The following is a 21,312-nucleotide window of genomic DNA, read 5'->3' as shown; positions in this document are numbered from 1 at the left end:
AAAAAGGATAGACCAATTGGACTATGAAAATATGATTCTGTTAGGGGATTGGAATGGGGTAATAGATCCACAACAAGATAGGAGATCAGACAAATTAGTAAAAAAGAATCAGGGCAAATTACCCAATACTTTTTTTGACATGAAAGATAATTTGGCACTAATTGATATCTGGAGAGAAAAAGCGGGTACACAAAAGGATTTTACTTTCTATTCGGATTGTCACAAATCGTGGTCTAGGATTGATATGTTTCTTATTACATCAGCATTGGCGCCTAGAGTTAATAAAGTAGATATACTCCCAAGATTAATTTCAGACCACTGCCCTATATCTCTGGAAATGAAAGGAAGCCACAAAGATTTCAATTGGAGATTAGACGAAAATTTATTAAAGGATGAAAAGGTATTAAAACAGGCCAAAGAAAATTTAGAATGGTTTTTTAAACTCAATTTAAATAACGAGGTAGAAACAAGGACAGTGTGGGATGCCTCCAAAGCATACATGAGGGGCTTCTTTATTCAAAAAAGCATTGAAAAGAGGAAAAAAAGAGGTGCTAAAATGGATATGGTCTTACAAGAAATAAAGGAAAAAGAAAAAATACTCAAAAAGGACCCAAATAACAAAAAAATAATAGGAGAAATAGCCAAACTCCAAAAACAAATCTCAGTAATTATGGTAGAGGAGATGGAAATTAAAATAAGATTTACAAAACAGAAATATTTTGAATTTGGAAATAAACCTGGAAAGTGGCTGGCTTGGAAATTAAAAAAAAGAAAGGAACAAAATACAATTTGGAAGATTAAGGAGGGTGGAAAAATACATACAGAACAAAATCAAATCAAGAAAGCATTTCAAAAATATTACGAAAAAATATTTTCAAAAAAAGAGATAAACAAGGACGATTTGGATGCATTCCTGAAAAAAGAGACAGTAAATCAAATTAAGGAGGAAGAAAGGGAAGGGCTAAACAGGGAGATAACGGTAAAAGAAATTATGGATATGATTAATAAGATGAAAAAAGGGAAGTCACCTGAACAGACGGACTGCCGGCTATATACTATCAGAAATTAGGGGAGAAATTAATAGGACCACTCCAAATTGTAATGAACGAAATCTTGCAAAAGGGAATACCAGAGACATGGAAAACATCATATATAACCTTAATTCCAAAAGAAGAAAAAAATCTAGAGGATGTTAGAAATTACAGGCCAATATCTCTTTTAAATTCGGACTACAAAATTTTTACAGGAATCTTAGCAGAAAGGTTAAAAAAAGTATCGGGTAATTGGATTAATAGAGACCAATCGGGCTTCTTACCAAAAAGACAAATAAAAGACAATATTAGAACTATTATAGATATAGTTGAGTATTATGAAAAAAGAAAGGACAGGCAAGCAATTTTAGTCTTTTTGGACGCCGAAAAGGCTTTCGACAACCTAAATTGGGAATATATGATTAGCGTGTTAAAAGAAATGAAATTGGGGAAAAACTTTATAAATTGGGTACAAGCAATATATAAGGAGCAAAACGCAAAAATTTTAATTAACGGACAAAAATCTAAAATAATCAAAATTGAAAAAGGAACCAGGCAGGGTTGCCCACTTTCACCTCTACTCTTTATTACAGCTCTAGAGATATTGAATAACAAAATTAGGAAAAACAAAAAAATCACTGGGGTAAAAGTTAAAAATTCGGAATTTAAACTAAAGGCATATGCAGATGACCTAGTCTTGACATTATCGAATCCCTTGGAAACAATACCTTTAGTATTCAACACTATTAGAGAATTTGGCGAATTGGCGGGCTTTAAAATCAACAAAAATAAAACAAATATATTGGCATTGAACATGACTAAAAAAGATAAGGAAGAAATTCAAAGAATATCGGGATGTGAAATAAAAGAGAAAATCAGATATTTGGGAATACAAATTACAAGAAAAAACTCAGACCTTTTCAAAAATAATTACGAACAATTGTGGAAAGAAATAAAAAAAGATCTGAAACAATGGAATAATTTAAATGCGTCTTGGTTAGGCAGGATTGCGACTATACAAATGAATGTAACCCCTAAATTACTTTTTTTATTTCAGAATATCCCAATAATTATAAATGATAAACACTTCAAAACATGGGAGAAGGACATATCTAATTTCATTTGGAACAACAGAAAGCCAAGAGTCAAATTGAAAATTTTGCAAGATAGAAAAGAAAAAGGAGGACTAGGATTGCCAAACTTCAGGATATACTACTACGCATGTTGTCTTAATTGGATAAAAGATTGGATACAAATCAAAAATCATGATTTATTAGAACTAGAGGGATTCGATAATGTCTACGGGTGGCATGGATATTTAATTTATGACAAAATTAAAGTAAATCAAAATTTTAACAATCATCTGGTAAGAAAATCTTTATTTAAAATTTGGACAAAATATAAGCCCCACATTATACAAAAAATTCCTAGATGGACGTCAATTAACGAAGCTTTTTTTAGGAGAGAAAAAATGAAAAAAGAAGATTGGATATCATATGAAGATTTACTAAAAAAGGAGGTAGGACAATATAAATTAAAAACGATGGAAGAACTACTAGCAGAAGGCCTGAAATGTAATTGGTTCCTTTATATGCAAATGGGGGCAAGATATAAATTAGACTCCAAATTATCACAAATTGAAATGGAAGAGACGCAATTGGCAAAGACAATAATCTATGACGATGAACATAAAATATCCAAATTATACAAACTACTATTAGATCTGGAAATGGAAAATGAAACAATAAAACACTATATGATAACTTGGGCACAAGATATCGGCAGGCCAATAATGCTAGATGATTGGGAGAAAAATTGGAACAAAAGAATAAAATATACACTCTGTGTTGATATAAAGGAGAACTATTATAAAATGCAATATAAATGGTACCTTACACCAGAGAAAATATGTAAGATAAACAAAGAGCAGAGGCTAGAGTGTTGGAACTGTAAAGAAAATGTAGGATCATTCAAACACATGTGGTGGGATTGTGAGAGAGCAAAAAAATTCTGGAAACAAATACATCTGGAAATCGAGAAAATATTAAATATTAAAATAAAGAAGGATATATTGTTATTTTTGTTGGGAATAATAGCAGACGAGCATATTGAAAGACAGTATGGGAAACTGATATTCTATTTGATAATTGCGGCAAGAATGGTCTTTGCAAGGAAATGGAAATGTAAAGAAAACCCAACAGTGGAGGAATGGTACAACAAGATTTACGATATGATGATTGTGGATAAATTGACATGTTTACTTAGGAATGATTTTGCTAATAGAGCGGAAGAGCAATGGGAACCAATTATGAAATATTTATCAGAGAAGAGGAAAAAATGAAATCTGCCTAAGATGTGTATGATGTGCTTAGGATTGTTAAGAAGATGTTAAAGTGCTAAAGAAAAAAGATGTTATGAATATACTGGCAATTGTAAAAGTAAAATAATGTTAAGAACTTAATAAAAGTTACTAAGATAATAGTACACTAAGGAAAGATATTAAAAGTATAAACAATACTATTTATATATTTACACATTTAAGAAAGATATAGAAGATTTAATTAAAAGAAAAGTAAGTAACTTTTGTAAAGAAATATAAGAATAAGTAAAGGAAAGTCATAATATGTGAAATATTATAAATATTCAGCTTAAAGGACGGGAAGGTCATGTTTTAAATATGTATGGTTGTGTATGGTTTCCTATTTTTCTCTTTATTTTTTGACTTAGTTTAGTTTTTTGTGTGTATACTTTAGTATAAGTTATTAGGCATTATGTATAGTGTAATATAGAATGTGTTGTGTTGAGGTTATTTTTATTTTTATTTTTATTTTTATTTGAATTTTGCTTTCTCTTGTTTTTATGTTTAATTTGTATGAGAGTTAATGGTGTTTTGTGTTGTAAATAATTGTATTTGATTTTAATAATAAAATTTATAAATATTAAAAAAAAAAAAAAGACTACCACCTTGGAAACCTTTAAGAAGGCTATTAGATGGATCTCTTCCAGCAGGCCTTTCCAGACTAGAATATCCTTGTTGACCTGCCTCCCTCCTCTTTTTTTTCCTCCCATTTTCCTCCAACTTTATCTTTTACTCTACCTGGACTCCACTTGAAAAATTTTTATTCATATTAATTTTTATTGTACACTTTTTTTTTTAACCTTTATTCTTGGTTTAACCTTCTTTCCTGCCACCACTTCTTCCTCCCTCCTCCTTTTCATGTTCCTTTTTCCACTCCTACCTCTACCTCCACATCTTCCTTTTCTTCCTCTTCCTCTCTTTTGCCGCACTGCTCGTTTTTCTTCCTCCTTTTGTCCTCTTGGTCCGCCCCACAGTCTTGCCATCCACGTATGCTCAAATCCACACATGGGAAGTCGGTATATAAGAATGGCCCACTGTATTTTCCTTGTTGTCCCTCATAGAAAAAGTCTATCATAAATATTAATTGAGAAGGCAAGGTGGGAATGAAGGAATCCTACCCAAATAGTTGTAATACTGTGTCCTGGAATGTGGCGCTCACTCTGTACATGGTTCTTAATTCTTTTCTGACACAGTATTGTAAGTATAGTATAAAACAGGAAATATATCTTTTGATGTTGCTGGGGTACATGCAATAATATGCTTCTCTTTTTTCCAGCCCAGGGCCTCTGGTGCCAAGAAGAGCCTGTATATGGTTACAATGGCTTAGTAGCTTGTTATGCTTGTGAGAACCAACAATGCTACCGGACTGGAATTTATATAAGTAAGTTACTTACTTATTTAGGTTACTAAGTTCCAGGTAGCCTAGAATAAATGGGTGAATCATACCATGACCTCCCTTCCTTCTCTTCCCTTCTACTCCCTGATCCCCATATTTCTCTGTGGCGGTTATTGCTCCTCTCAAAGAGGGATGGTGATCTCACATTGTTGATCTTTTCCACACAGATGACTACTTAACAACCTGGACAGCTGGTTGCACCAGTGAAGATATTAAATGCAACCACACAGAAAAAGCATTCGGCACAAGTTTCATTTTTCCCAAGAAAAAGATTTTGAGTGTAAAAGTTACCACTTGCTGCAACGACCGTTTTTGGTGTAATGGTGGACCTCCTGCCTCTTACACTTCCTCTAAGCATTTATTTTCAGAAGGAGCAGTGACTAAAGGAGACATGTGAAATGCTGGGTCTAACACCAATCTTATCTGACACACTTAGTCCTTCCCCAGAGAAATTCATTGCTCTTGTCCTTATCTATTCTTAAGTTTCCAAACACCCTTAACTCTTCCACCAACTCACTTCTGATACATGTTCAGGCTTGACTGAGCAAGTGAAGTGGCAATACAGATATTAATAAATATGTACACTGTTCTTAAATGCTCATTCTCCGTTACTAGCCCCAATGACCTCTTGAAACATTTGCTTGGTGCCATTTCTTTTCCCCTGAATCTCTTGTCAGAATCTCGCCTTTTATTTATCAAGCCTATTCTTATTTTCTAAAACTAAGATGAGAGCTCCTTTCTAAAGCACATACTGGATCCCTTTTTTACCAAGATTGCCATAGCAGTAGCATTCTTGCACAAATAAAGCAGGTGGATTTGATAGGTATCTTTTGCGATACCTTACAACTCTGTGAATCCATCAAGAATAAGTGTGTTAGGACTTATATTCCCCTTTTCTCTTCTTCCCTTCCCTTCCCTGTTCCTGAAACATGATTCCATTCCTTAGCCCCAGTGTTAAATTTAGATTGTGGCCTTGGTACAGGGTTTTCATTTTTAGTTGTTACATATGTTAGGTGATATAGTGATGTGAGCAGTGGAATATAGTTCTGGTGACCAGGGTTCAAATCCCTGCTTGGCCATGGAAACCTGCTGGGTGATGTTGGGCAAGTTATATTCCCTCAGCCTCAGAAAAAAGCAAAGAAAAACCCATGATAAGCTCACCTTAGGGTTGCCATAAGTTGGAAATGACTTGAAAGCCCACAACAACAACAAATTTTGTTCAGTAATGTGCCATAAACTCTTTATTGTTGTTTGCCATCAGATTGACATGAATTTATGGTGACTCCGTGAATGAATGAATGAATGAATGAATGAATGACTTCCAAGAGCCTCAATAATCAAAAGTCCTGCTCAAGTCTTGCAAATTCATAGCTGTGGCTTCATGGGTTGATGTAGTACAATCTCCTTCTTTTCCTACTGCCTTCCATTGTGTTTTTGTTGTTGATGTGTGCCTTCAAGTCATTTCAGACTTAAGGCAAGCCTAATGCAAGTTAGTATAGAACATGCTTTATAAGTTGTTGATGTAACACAATAGAGATTGGTTACATCACCAAAGGAGAGTAAAAAAATCAATAAAATTAATATCTAGAATTAGCCAACACATATAACCAATATGTTAATCGCTAGAAGGCCTGGACATGAAATAGGATAACTCAGCAGGTCAGAGACATTTTCATTGCCTGTTCATTGTATCTCTGGTGCCTCAGTGTCTACATTAAGCCAAAATAAGGAATGTCTAAAATGCCAGGCTGGAACAGTGAGTTAAAACTGTCCTGTTAAGGGGGATTGATGGGTACCCAAGTGGGGTTCATATACTTATGTTTAAATCCTATATAGCAATCAATGTACAGCTTAAGAGTTCTTTGTCTGAATCCCTATAAAAGGGAATTGCACCTGGAAATCGAGGCTTCAGGCTTTGGAAATTAATCCTCTGAAGTGAGCCGGCTAATGAATTTGTTGATTTCTTGCAAACTTCTGGTTGAATTTTCTGGAATATCTGCAATAGGTATATACTTTAACTATCATACACACACTCATGGGTGTATGGGTTGGGTGTGTGTGATTGGGTGAGTTATGATAGCAAGAGGAATGTCCTTAATATTGGCTTTCCTCCAAGTACTAACTATGTTGCTATCTAGTAGAGATGTGTCACATGCTGGTGATGGGGTTGGTGGGGAAGTGGGGTGTAGTGTGAATCTTGATTTTGTTGACGGAACTCCAATTGAGGTAGTGTGGGGCAAGGGGAGATACAGCGATAGAAGGATGGAATTACAATATAAGGGAAGGCAGGATTGATGCTTAATACCTATCCTGCCTTCCATCCACCCTGCTAACCCAATAGAACCAAGGGTCAGTCCAGTCGTACCACAGACCCTGTCTCTGCTCCTGTGTAATGCAAGGTCAATCAAGAATAAGACCCACATCATTTACGATCTTTTGGAGGATAAGAACTGTGACGTGGCTTGCATCACTGAGACCTGGCTGGGGGCCGAGAGTACTGCTGTGTGGGCACAGACTCTCCTAGCCAGGTATACTGTTAAGGAGCAGTGCAGGCTAATTGGGCAGGGGGGGGGGAGGTGTTGTCTTAGTCCATAAAAATACTCTCACCGTAACCAGGAACCCCATCTAGAAGACAGACTTCATCAAGTGTATTTACTTGACCCTGAAGGCAAAGGACAGTCTGGGGATTCTGTTGGTCTATCGTCCACCCCATGCGCTAACAGACTCGCTAGCCGAGCTGACACAGCTGGTCTCGGAACTGGTGGAGTCTCCCAGACATCTTGTTCTGGGGGACCTCAACATCCCTTTCGAGGCCGAATCACGAGATCTGACAGGTGCAGCTCGGGAGTTCATGGCCTCCATGATGGCCATGGGCCTGTCCCAACTAGTCTCGGGACCAATGCATTGTGCAGGTAATACACTTGATGTCGTCTTCAGTATGGATTGGGATACTCCATGGGCAGAGGTCTGTAGTACCTCTGCCCTATCATGGACAGACAATTTCCTGGTCGAAGTCCGACTTAAGGCAACTACCCAAATCTCCCTCGGGGGTGGAGGACCTATTAGAATGGTCCACCCTTGAAAGCTCATGGAACCCAAAAGGTTCCAAAAAGCCTTAGAGGGGTTTATGGTTGGATCTGACGGCGATTCTGTTGATGCCCTGACTAACATCTGGGATAATGATCTTTCCAGGGCTATACACAGTATCGCTCCTAAGCGTCCTTTCTGGCCCACTTCGAACAAGAAACCCTGGTACATGGAAGATCTCAGAGAAATGAAGCGGGCCGTGCAACGACTAGAGCGCAGCTGGCAGAGACACCAGCGCCTGTCCAACAAGACACTCCATCAAGCTCTTTTGAAGTCTTATGGAGTGGCAATAGGTGCAGCAAAGAATTCTTTCTATGCTGCACGTATTGCGTCTGCAGAGTCATGTCCAGCAGAGCTGTTCAGGGTGGTCAGGGAGCTTACCCAGCTTCCTCCCGCCCTGAACCCTATTTTAGAACCAACTAAGGCCTGCTGTGACGACTTTAACAACTTCTTCGCAGATAAAATCTCTCGGATAAAGGCTGATCTCGACACTGGCATTTCTTCAGAGACAATAGAAGAGGTGTCCAGAGCTTCCATGGACTCCATTAAACTGGATCATTTTGAGTTTGTACATACCGATGAAGTGGACAAGCTTCTTGGAAGTGTTAGGAAGACGACGTGCTCTCTCGACCCATGTCCTTCTTGGCTGACCGCCCAGGGTGGTAAATGATGCAGTAACATCTTTATTGTGTCATATAATTAATGCAGCATTCAGGGAGGGAAAATTTCCATCTAGTCTGAAATTAGCCACAGTCAGACCGTTGCTCAAAAAACCTTCCCTGGACCCCCTGTTGAGAAACAACTCTAGGCCAGTCTCATTATTGCCATTTTTAGGTAAGGTGATCGAGAGAGCAGTTGCCTTACAACTCCAAGCTGTCTTGGATGAAACCGATTATCTGGACCCATTTCAAACTGGCTTCAGAGCGGGTTACGGAGTTGAGACTGCCATGGTCGCCTTAGTCGATTATCTCCGTCTGGGCATCAACAGGGGAAGTGTGACCTTGTTGGTGCTATTGGACATCTCAGCAGCTTTCGATACCATTGACCACGGTATCCTTCTGGAACGCCTGAGGGAGTTGGGTATCGGGGGCACTGCGCTCCAGTGGTTCCGTTCCTACATCTCAGGCAGATTCCAGATGGTGCAGTTGGGGGACACTTGCTCCTCTAAGAGGGAACTAACATCTGGTGTCCCTCAGGGAGCTATTTTGTCCCCCACTTTGTTTAACATTTACATGAAACCGCTGGGAGAGATCATCCGGAGACACGGTACGTGGTGTTATCAATATGCTGATGACACCCAAATATGTTTCTCTGTGTCCCCGACGGATGCAGTGACTAAGGATGTCATCTCTCCTCTGAATGCCTGCCTAGAGTGGGTAATGGGCTGGATGAGGGAAAACAAACTCAGTTTGAATCCAGAGAAAACGGAAGTACTGGTGATAGGTTCCCCAGGCCCAGGGAAGGAAATGTATCCACCTGTCCTGAATGGGGTCACACTACCCCTGAAGGACGAAGTTCGCAGTTTAGGAGTACTTCTGGACTCGTCCCTGCAGTTGTCATCTCAAGTGGATGCGATGGTCAGAAGTGCTTGCTATCAACTTCGGTTGATACTCCAACTGCGACCCTACCTGGGCCAAAGGGACCTTGAAGCTGTGGTACATGCTCTGGTAACTTCTCGCTTAGATTTCTGTAATGCGCTCTACATGGGGCTACCCTTGTACCAAGCCCGGAAACTTCAGTTAGTACAAAACATGGCAGCCAGACTGGTCACCGGCGCATCCAGGTTTGACCACATAACACCTATTCTGAAAAATCTTCACTGGCTGCCCATTCGCTTCTGAGCGCAATACAAGGTGTTGGTTATCACCTATAAAGCCCTACATGGCTTGGGCCCGAGTTATTTGAGGGACCGCATCTCCCCACACAATCCGCCCCACACACTCAGAACAATCCAGGAAGAATCTGTTGGAGGTTCCATCTTCCAAATATGTCTCCACATCCCAGACGGCTTTTTCAGTGGCGGCCCCGCGGATTTGGAACAGTCTCCCCGAGGAGCTCTGTCTCATCCCACATCAGGTGACACCAATCTCAGTGATGCCACTGCATATATGATATAAAATATCAAACCGAATTCACAATCATATATACTAGAAAAAAGTGTGTATGTGTGTGTGTGTAAGGATGCATACCATTCCCTTAAATAGGAGCGTTACAGACCGCTGAAAAGCAGTGGCCTGCACCTGCCCCTTTTCCCGCCGGATTGGGGCCTCAGCAGCCAGAGCGGCAGCCGCTGAGGCCCTGATCCGCCACTTTCCAGGCTGCGGGGAAGCGGCAAAAGGCCCCTTCCCTGAGGCCTGGAAAGGGTTGTCCTTGGGGCTTCAAGCCCCAAGGACACCCCGCGGTGGCGGGGAGGAGGAGAAAGGGGCCACTTGGCCCCTTTCTCCTCTGCGTCACTGGGCGCAGCCATCTAAAGGCTGTACCCAGCAACGCAAGACCAGGAAGGAGCTCCGTTTCGCAGCTCCTTCCTGTTCCGACGAAAGGGCGCACTAAGCACCCTCGTGCGGCGCGACAGCGTCACGTCCGCGCCACCTCGTTTGGAGGCAGCGCATTTGTGATGCCATCATGGCAGCCCCCATGTAGATGGGGCACCGCCATCTTGTACGTTCTCAGGACGTATTAGGCTTGGGGGCATCAAGAAGTGACGCCCCTTTTTAAACCTAGGACATCCTGAGGACATCCCTTATGGCGGTTTGTAATGCTCCCTAGTTTTCAGTTACAACTCATTAACTGCTGCTTCTATAACTTCTCAACTGTAAATGGGTGCACCTTTAATTACACCACTGCGTTTGAATCAGAGAAATGGCTCTATCCCCATATTTATGCTTCTAAATAACCCTGATGTTTTTAGGGCTAGGAATAGAGTTGTTTTACCAACTTCTTACACACAAAAAACTCAAAGAATACCTTCTGAAAAATAAAAGCAGCAGGAGACAAAGCTACTTTGGTCATCTCTCAGAACAGTAAAGAAATTGTGATTGTTTCCACACAGATTGCCACCACAGGAAAGCATTCATGGTGAGAATCTTTCCCCTAAGGCTACCAGAACCTGTAATGGAATGTTGCACCCAACTGTCCTAATTTTTGTTTTTTCAAATAATTCTGGTTCTCTTTTTGTCTGTTTTAATGTGCTGGGTCCATCATCAAATCACCAGATTGGAAAATGCTGGTAAGATGGTCAGGCTCAGTGAGGCTAAATCTAACCTTTCCCCCTCAGGCTCCAATGAAGAGCCACACATGAGGTAGATTGGTTCTTCCAGAATCAGGAAGAGTACATCACTTTGGAAGAGAATAAATGAGCAAATAAGTAAATGGAAAAATAAATACTGGAATATCCTAACATGGATTAGGGCACTGAAGATGGTGATTCTCCCTAAATTACTCTTCTTTTTCAAACAATTCCAGAAGAAATACCTAGAATGATGTTAAGAAATCAGGCTAGAAAAGTAAAAAGAAAACTAGGATTTCCAATACATTATTATATACTAATAATGAAGAAGGATGGTGGGAGTATTGCAAATTACTAGAATTTTGGAAGGAAATAGAACAAGAGATTAATAAAAATAAAAAATCAATTAAATAAACAAAGATGTATAACTATTAATGTTAGGAACATAGAATCATAGAACTCTATCCAGTCCAATCCCCTGCCATGCAGGAACTCTCAATCAAAGCATCCCCAACAGATGGCCATCCAGCCTCCGTTTAAAGACCTCCAAGGAAGGAGATTCTATCACCCTCCGAGGGAGTGTGTTCCACTGTCGAAAAGCCCTTACTGTCAGGAAGTTCCTCCTAATGTTGAGCTGGAATCTCTTTTCCTGTAGCTTGCATCCATTGTTCCGGGTCCTGTTCTCTGGAACAGCAAAAAACAAGCTAGCTAGCTCCCTCCTTAATATGACATCCCTTCAAATATTTAAACAGTGCTATCATATCACCTCTTAACCTTCTCTTCTCCAAGCTAAACATCCCCAGCTCCCTAAGTCCTTTCTCATAGGACATGGCTTCCAGACCCGTCACCATTTCAGTCGCTCTCCTTTGGACTCACTCCAGTTTCTCCACATCCTTTTTAAATTGTGGTGCCCAGAACTGGACACAATATTCCAGGTGGGGCCTGACCAGAGCAGAATATAGTAGCACTATTACTTTCCTTGATCTAGACACTATATTTTTATTGATGCAGCCTAAAATTGCATTGACCTTGTTAGCTGCCACATCGCACTGTTGACTCATGTTCAATTTGTGGTCTGCTTGGACTCCTAGATCCCTTTCCCACGTAGTCTCATTCAGCCAGGTGTCCCCCATCCTATATCTGTGTATTTCACTTTTCTGCCCTAAGTGTAGTATCTTACATTTCTCCATGTTGAAATTCATTTTGTTAGCCTTGGCCCAGCTTTCCAATCTATCAAAGTCATTTTGAATCTTGATCCTGTCCTCTGGGGTATTAGCTACTCCTCCTAATTTGGTGTCATTTGCAAATTTGATGAGTATGCCCTCAATTCTGTCATCCAAGTCATTGATAAAGAAGTTGAATAGCACTGGGCCCAGGACAGAACCCTGTGGGACCCCACTGGTCACTTCTCTCCAGGATGGAAAGGAACCATTGCTGAGCACCCTTTGGGTTTGGCCGGTCAACCAATTACAAATCCATTTACTAAGCCAAACCCCTTCTTTCAGTTGACCACAATAAACCCTCCTTTTTCATTGTAAAGTCAGAAGTGAGTGGATGCAGAAGTGCCTACTTATCTTATCTTTCACTTTTGCAGGATCTTCTATGCTCCAAACCCAGTTCAGGCTCACATCCTCGAGGGAGGAGGGTCAATAACTAATCCTCTCTCTAAGTTCTTTCCTAAACCATAAAGAATCCAATCCCAAGGTACTCAACTGATGAGTACCCAATCAACATTTCATCCAAAAACAGCTGAACATCCATTTTTCCTTGGCTACTGGAACCCTGGAATTATTTCAGACTCTGGGAGGAAGCATGTTCTCTTCAACTGACATAAAGATCCTTGACATTACCTTCCTGTCATAGGCCTCCGTTTGAGCTATAATTGTCCCAAAACTTCAAGGAGACACTGACACTGCTGGTGGGGACCCTCAACTTTTCAGGGTAACATTGGCATCCTAGGCAGTCAAGGACCTGATCCAACAATAATTAAGCAGGTCAACATGGAAAATCATTCTCATGTAGATTAGATTAAAAAATTATGAACCTATATATCTGTTAAACAACAACTATAAAATATTTGCATCACTAATGGGAAACCAATTAAAGAAGTGTGAAGTCAAAGGCTTTCATGGCCGGCAACCATAGTTTTTTGTGGGTTTCAAAAAGGATGTTGATAAACTAGAGCATGCCCAGAGGAGGGCGACCAAAATGGTGAAAGGTCTGGAAACCATGCCCTATGAGGAACGCCTTAGGGAGCTGGGTATGTTTAGCCTGGAGAAAATAAGGTTAAGAGGTGATATGATAGCCCTGTTTAAATATTTGAAGGGATGTCATATTGAGGAGGGACCAAGCTTGTTTTCTGCTGCTCCAGAGACTAGGTAGATTATTGCACGGTTCTTCAATAGTTGGACAGAAGCAGGATTGAAACTGTAACTGATTGATCTTATCACATCACATTGTGACTAGGCAGTAGATAATCTGTAAATCCATGCTTCTGCTGCTACTTTTAATAAACGGGAAAATCCAGTGACTAGCTGTCAATCCTGCAGTTAGTCCATTATTGGATTATATGCCATGGATCATTCAGGGGTAATTCAGACAGAAGGAAATTTAAACAGGTTTCACTGCACCCCCATTCCTAATTAATGCCAGACTTCTTACTGCTGAGAAGGCAATATGTATTGGGTAGAAGAAAAAGAATTTAAAGAGGTTTCACTGCACAAACACACACATTTCAAGTGTTTAAAAAGCCAGAACAGCATCGGGAGGGAAGCTTTGTGTAACAGTCTCCTAGGACATGGAACAATGGACTTTATCACACATGAGGAATTTCTCTTATTTTGAATGAAAAGAAAGTGGAGTCAGAACGCATTCATGTGAATTTGCTAGTTCAGCGAATTTACATGAATGCAAATTGCATTCGAACTGGCTTCCCATTGGCCAATACCATGTCATTGCTCAAATTTGCATGTGGTAGTCTATCTCGCAATAACGTTAAACCCCATGATTGCATTCAGATTGCCATTGGATTATACTTCCACTTTCCCTTGTCTGATAAACTCCAATGGATGCAAGTTACAGGAAAAGAAATTCCAACTAAACATTAGGAGGAACATCCTGACAGTAAGAGCTTTTTGACAGTGGAACACACTCCCCCAGAGTGCTTTACAAAAGATTTTGGAGGGATGTGCACTGTGCAGATACTGGAGAATGCAAATTGATACTTAACTTTAGGATGGTAGAAAGAAAGAAAGAAAGAAAGAAAGAAAGAAAGAAAGAAAGAAAGAAATTCTGCCATTAGGTTTCTTTCAAATGGCTAAGGAGACCGTCAGATGGAAGATGCCTCCTCTTAGGACCACAGAAATGTGCCAGCTACCAAACTAGAGGGGAAAAACTGGGTACACACCTCAAAAGACTTTTAGTAATAATAAAAATAAATAAACCCCAACACATTTCAGCCTGTACTCCTAATGTCTTTTTGGGGAATCTACATAAAATCATAACAAGGCAACATGTAAATACATGATATGACATCATATAAAATCATAATTACATTAGTAGATCACCATAGGACATTTTGGGAATCCTATTTTACCCTACTTAGAACCAAACATCACACATTTCTAGAACAGGAACTATCAAACCATTTACTGGACAAGTGAAACTGAGTAAGTAAAGGTTGGTATTTTTTTTTTAAAAAAATTACAAGCAGATGGTGGAGGGGGGGATAATATTCAAGGACACGTAGACAGTCTCTTTCCCTTTAGCTCAGTTACATGTGCATCTGTTTGTGTGATAGCCAATCTTTTTGTGATTGCTGTGCATTGGCACATACACATGCTTAGCTACACAGAGGGAAGCAATTCCCATTCTTCACAGAAACATTATGTACAAATTGCAGGAAACACAACATAGAAAATGTGTATCTTGGTCTCATATTTGGACAAGATATCTCATGGGAGTTTGGGGATCCCTGGCAGGCTGTTTCAGTATGTCAAGAGTCTACTCACGACCAAATGTTCACCACCCACAAGTTTTTTCAGTCCTAACTGGAGACTTTCTCTAGGCAATATATGCTTGACCACCGAGCTACAGTCCTTCCCCAAAGTTGTTCTCTCCATGCATGGGTTTCTCTTGCTAGCTAAAAATCTTTCGTACCCAAAATGTCATAGATTGAATGCCATCACACCTTGCAACCTGCTTCTAGGTTGCTTCTGTGTTGTCCTTTAGCGACTAAGGTCTAGCATTCTTTTGGTGACATACACTGGCAAAAGTCTGCTTAAGTGATTGCATGTTTTAGGGCATTGTGTTAAGGTCCTATATACTTGTCTATACGTCTGAAAATTTATGCCCAAAAAGTGACTCCAAAATCCCAGGTCATCTTATTTATGGGTCACTATGGAAACATGATAGCAGCTCTTTCCGATTTCCCCATGTGGTGCGGAGAGGAGTTATTTCTCTCTGTAGCCAAGCAGAAAGAGTCCTGGGTGATTGACTGATATTGCTGTTTGTTTAAGAGTCCCTCTATTTCCCTCAGGTCTGGCGGAAACGAAAGCAGAAATGATGGAAAGCTAAGTAGGGTAAAAAGCCTCAATGAGAGTCTCTCTTGCCATGCACACAAATACACACACTGAAGGAGCCTCCAAGTTTTACCCTCGACCTATGCACAGGTTATGGCAAAATCAATAATTTTGGCCCCAAAATTTGATCTCAACTTATACATGAGGTCAACTTATACAGTGCTCCCACATCATACCAGGGCGCCTTTTACATGGCTTTCAGCTTACACTGAAAGCTGAGTGACAGGATAAACAATGGTGCACACTTGTTTGTGAAACACTTGTTTGTGAAGATCTTTTGTTTCTGTTGGGCAGAATCTGGTTTACAATCTCGGTCCATATGGGCACCAACAACAGTGTCTGGCATCTCCCCCTTTCTGACTGGGATGGGAGTGTTGCAGAGAGTACAGATCGGAACCAGCACATCCTTTTTGTACGCAGAGGAACACTTGTGTTGGTTGTACGCAACATGGTATTTGCAGAAGACTTCCTCGCACGCATCACGCATGAGCCCGTTATATCCAATGGGGCTCAAACATACACGCTATTTGCCTTATGCAGGAGTGGTGGTCCAGAATGGATCCCCCACGTAAGGCAAGAGCACACTGTAGTTGAGTATATAAAGTATGTTTCCACATGTGGGATAATACCTGCTTTACTACCTGAACTGAACTGTACTACCTGAATCATTAAAAAATTGTTGTACTTTTAAAGAAATGGTATAAATGAATAAACATGATCCCTGTTTACCATGGCACAATGGGAGCATTTAGTGATATAATGCAAGCAAAATTGGTTGCAGAATTGCACAGTCCGGTATACGGGCAACATAATCATCCCACAACATTGCTATGCAGGTATAGATTTAATCTACAGAATGTCTTTACTCTACTGGAGTTTAGCCATATTCTCCTGGGAGTCATATAACTGCAGGATAATTAGTTCAGAATATCATTAACTCTCTTTTTGATCATAAAAAGGAGTTGATTTTAAAAGGGGTGTCTGTCTCTGAATGTGTTCTGGAAAAAGAACTGAATAAACATAATTTTTTTTAGGACAGTGTGAAAACTTCACTTTCACTGGGAGATTATTCTAGAGAAGAAAAATATAACTTCCTGGGCTCTGAATTCAGTTCTCAATTCCAACTACAAAGAATCGTTCAACACTGGAATAGATTCCCTCAGAAGGTGGTGGACTCTCCATCTTTGGAGGTCTTTGAACAGAGGTTGGATGGATATCTTTCAGAGATAATAATAATAATAATAATAATAATAATAATAATAATAATTTTATTTCTATACCACTATTCCAGGGATCACAGCAGTGTACAACAGCAAGTAAAACATACATCATATCATAAAAATACAACAATTAACAATTAAAAGCAATTAAAACCCTACTAAACAACCCCATACAAATGGCTGGATAGATGGAATCTGCCAATTACATTGCCAGGGGAGAAAAGATGACAACAGGCTCATGGGGGAAAAGCCTGGCGAAATAAAAAGGTCTTCAGGTTCTTCTTAAAACCATCAAGGGTGGTGACTGTACGGAGCTCATGGGGGAGAGAGTTCCAGAGCTGAGGGGCCGAAACTGAAAATGCCCTCCGAGATGAACTAAATCGAGCATCTGGAACTCTCAAAAGATGTTTCCCACCTGACCTGAGACTGCAGGGCGGACTGTATGGGGAGAGGCAGTCCTCCAAGTACCCTGGGCCCAAGCCATTTAGGGCTTTATAGGTAATAACCAACACCTTGTATTCAGCCTGGAAGTGAATAGGCAGCCAATGGAGATCTTTCAATACTGGTGTTATATGGCTGGCCCTGGAACATCCAGTAACCAGCCTAGCAGCCATATTCTGCACTAATTGAAGCTTCCGAGTTTGGTACAAGGGTTGCCCCATGTAAATGATTTAGTTGTCTATTCCTGCTTGACAGGGGATTGTACTAGATATACCTTGTAATCCCTTCCAGTTCTAATATTCTTTCTTTCTAGAGTAGGCCCATTGAGTCAATGAGATTTGCATAAATCACCATTCAACAGCTCTTCTTTAATTTGGACTATGAATAGGATCCAGGCCTGCATTTTGTACCAACAAGCTCATATATTTAGAACATTTTCTTCAAGCTGCAACCCCCTTCAGTCAGATCACCTGTTTTTTCTAGACTCAACCAAAGAAGCCATGGCTCTGAGTCTGCAAGATCTAAGCAGGATGGTGGATGACAGTGGTGTCACTAGGGGGTTGCGGAGGGTGCAGGGGTTGCGGTCTGCACCAGGTGACACCCTAAGGGAGGGGTGACACCACTGTTCCTCAAATACCTACCTTTTGGCAGAAATGGGCTGTGGCATTCACCTGCTTCCTTTAAAATGCTTTAACAGATGGTGGGAGTGGGGTGAAGCTCAGTGGGAGGAGAAAGGAGAGGCCCCAGAATTTTTCAACACAGTGAAGCTTGGGACTCTCTCCATGAGGGAGCAGCTCTCTCTGCATGGGCCTGCCTGAGATTTGTGGTCTGCTGTGTGCTACCAGTGAAGTCATCATTACACTGTGTGAGTTTGTGAGAGAGGGCCTCCTCATCTGTGGCACCCCAATGGTATAATGTGCTCCCCTTCAAGGCCCAATTAGTGGCAATGATGGTTTTGCTCAGATGCCAAGTAAAAACATGGCTCATGACTAGAGGATTTGGGACTTACTGGTTTACTTCAGATGCTATGCAGGTGGTTGGTAAACTGTTTTGATATTTAAACCTTTAACATTATCATGTCAGTGTAATGTAATATCATATCCTCCAACTGTTCCTATTTGACAGGGATGCTTCCATTTAATCCACCATCATCCCACTTTTCCAGCTGCTTTCAAAGTGTCACAGTTTCTCTCTCTTCTTCCTACTTCCCCTCTTTGTCTTACTTCAGGTGTTGCAAACTGCTTTCAAAATGGAAAATATAGTTTCCACTTAATTTATCTGGAGGCGGAGGGGAGGGAGGGGACACGATGGGACAGAGTCTTGCCCTTCCCAGTGATCCCAGGCAAGAACAAATTACTGCAGCCTCTTTTGGGTTGCCAAAATTCTCGTCCATTTGCAGCTTTGGCTTTTGCAGATTTGATTATTCATGGATTTTATTAATATGTTTTCTCTCGAAATCTCTAGGCCCTCCAGCTGGATGTTTACCATAGAGTCACATGGAAAACCTAGAGATTCCTAGAGAAAACACAACTCTAGATATTTTATGTTCTTCAGCATGCCCTTATGGTCAATTTCTGTTGGATGTGGTGTAACAGAAATTTCAGGAAACTTAAATTTCTAGGATTGGCAGAGCAATAGGATTGGCAAGAGGACCTAGTAATTGAAAATCCATAAGTTTATTTCCAATTGTCGACAAAGGAAAACAATGAACTCAGTGGAATTCAAGTTCCAAAAGCTGAGACCCCGAACAAGACAAAATGGCTCTTTTTATATTATTCAAGACAAAGAAGCTTCTTCAATACACCTGATTGGCTAATTACAATTTAAACATACAGAATTCTTACAATCAGAACAGAAATACATGCATACATTAAAACTGCATCATCACTCCTTACCCCCTCCTGTAGGAATTCAGTGGCTTTCCTCCTAACCTTGCTCCTGAATGTCCTTATCTCAGTAGTTTATGTTATGTCTTTTTACTGGTGCCAGCTTCCATCCAGGTCAAGATGCACTCATTATTCCTTTGCTCTAGTTTTTCTAAACTCCAAGCCTTTATTTCAAAAACCATCTCTCTGGCTGACAAAGGTGACTCCATCTTTCTATAGTTTTTTATTTCAACAAGGAATATTTCCACCACAGTGGACCATAGAGTTGTGCTAGAAGATCTAGAGATTCCTAAAGAGGTGTTCTCTTGAATTTTAAAAAGTAGTGTTTTATTATTTGTGCTTTCCCCACTTTCACAGGGGTCCTGCACCTCTTCCCCAGTGAATGTGGAGGGCCCACTATATATGTAAATATACTTTCTTGTCAGGGTCCCTCAAGACTCTGTGGGAATTCACGCTTCTGTGCTGGTTTTAATTTGAATTCCTCCCCTTTGCCATTCAGCTTGTCATGAAAAACTTATTTATGTATTTATTTATTTAAATGCTGGTGGGCTTTTCATAACTGACTGTTTGCTGAGGAAGGAACTTGTTACTAGTTGGGTGATGGGTTTTTTAATTATTTGTTTTTAAATTATGCTTTAAGCTGGACTATGTTGTTTTAATGTAATTCTATTTTAATCTTTGGTCTTATTTTGTGTATTAATTCTCTTCTTTATTCAGTATTGCAATATGCTGCCTTAAATGCCAATTTTGGAAGAAAGGCAGAATATAGGTCCAATAAACAAACATATAATATAACTTCTCAAAACATGGAACTGTCACCTAACAATGAATTATGTGGCCAATAAATTGCAGGAAGGTATTACAAAATACTGGCACCTCACACAGGATATAACCCAATGTCAAAGCAATCTCTTGTTCTATTTCAAAGGACCATGAATACAAAACAGGTAGGAGTCAAAAGTAAACTTAGTATAAATAGATCTCTATGTTCCAAAATTCTGCCAGGTACGAGCCCCATGATATTGTGCTTAATAGGTTTACTGTAACATGCCAACATTTAAGAATCATGCCAATTTTGGAGAAATATTTTTGGAACACCTCACATTTAACATAGATTTTAAAATGAATTATAATGGCTCTGACTTCGCAAATTATTTAATTATTTTTAAATAACTTTTATATTTATGGGTTTTTTTTTGTTTTGTTTATGATAAGCTGTAAACCATGCTGAGTTTCCTTATTGGGAAAAAGACAGGATATAAATGAGTAAAATAATAATAATTATAACAACAACAATCCTGTACAGCCAACAGTGTTGGATATATATCATTAAGTGTCCAAATACCAACCCTTTTCTATTTTGTCGTTGTCTTGGAAGCCCATAAAAAGTTCTCAAGATATGAACTAGGGAAGATCTTTTTTAATATCAGAAATACAAAACAATTAAGTGCTCCTCCTGTATTCTATACAGTGGAGAAGGGTCATGTGGCACTGGATATGAAATTTTCAGTCAGTCTTAAATTAAACCCCAGTCATTATCTTTTTAAAAGAAAAAAAACCTGACTGTTTAGGTGGGATGGGCCTTGTACAATGTACTGGATTTTATATTCATTATGTATGTTGTGCTTTTTATGGTTTTTTTTTTAAATTGGTTTTAATTTTGGGGGTAGCTTAATGTAACACTTTGTAGAGTTTTAACATGGTTTTTTCTTTCTTACTTACTCTTTTGTAACTTGCCATGAGTCCCCAAATGGAGAAAAGGCAGGTTGTTATTACAGGATATTTATTATTATTATTATTATTATTATTATTATTATTATTATTATTGATAATAATCCCATTGGGCTCTTACATCTTTTGAAATGGACTTGTGTCTCTAGGGCAGTTATGTATGGTCCATGTTCAATAAAGGGCTAGTGTTACGTTATGTACAGAAGCTACCAAAGTGACCACTTGGCTCACTTCTCCCGGGCTGAGGGAAGGCCCCCTCCAAGCCCCCGAGGCCATGCTTGGGCGACCCCTGTGAAAGGATTGTTCAATCTCCAAAGTGGTCACAACCCACAGGTTGAGAACCACTGCCCTAACT

Source organism: Sceloporus occidentalis, unplaced genomic scaffold, assembly GCF_023333645.1.
Source record: "Sceloporus occidentalis isolate IW3139 unplaced genomic scaffold, rSceOcc1.0.p SCAF_1, whole genome shotgun sequence".
NCBI lineage: Eukaryota > Metazoa > Chordata > Lepidosauria > Squamata > Phrynosomatidae > Sceloporus > Sceloporus occidentalis.
This window is presented reverse-complemented; position numbering follows the sequence as displayed.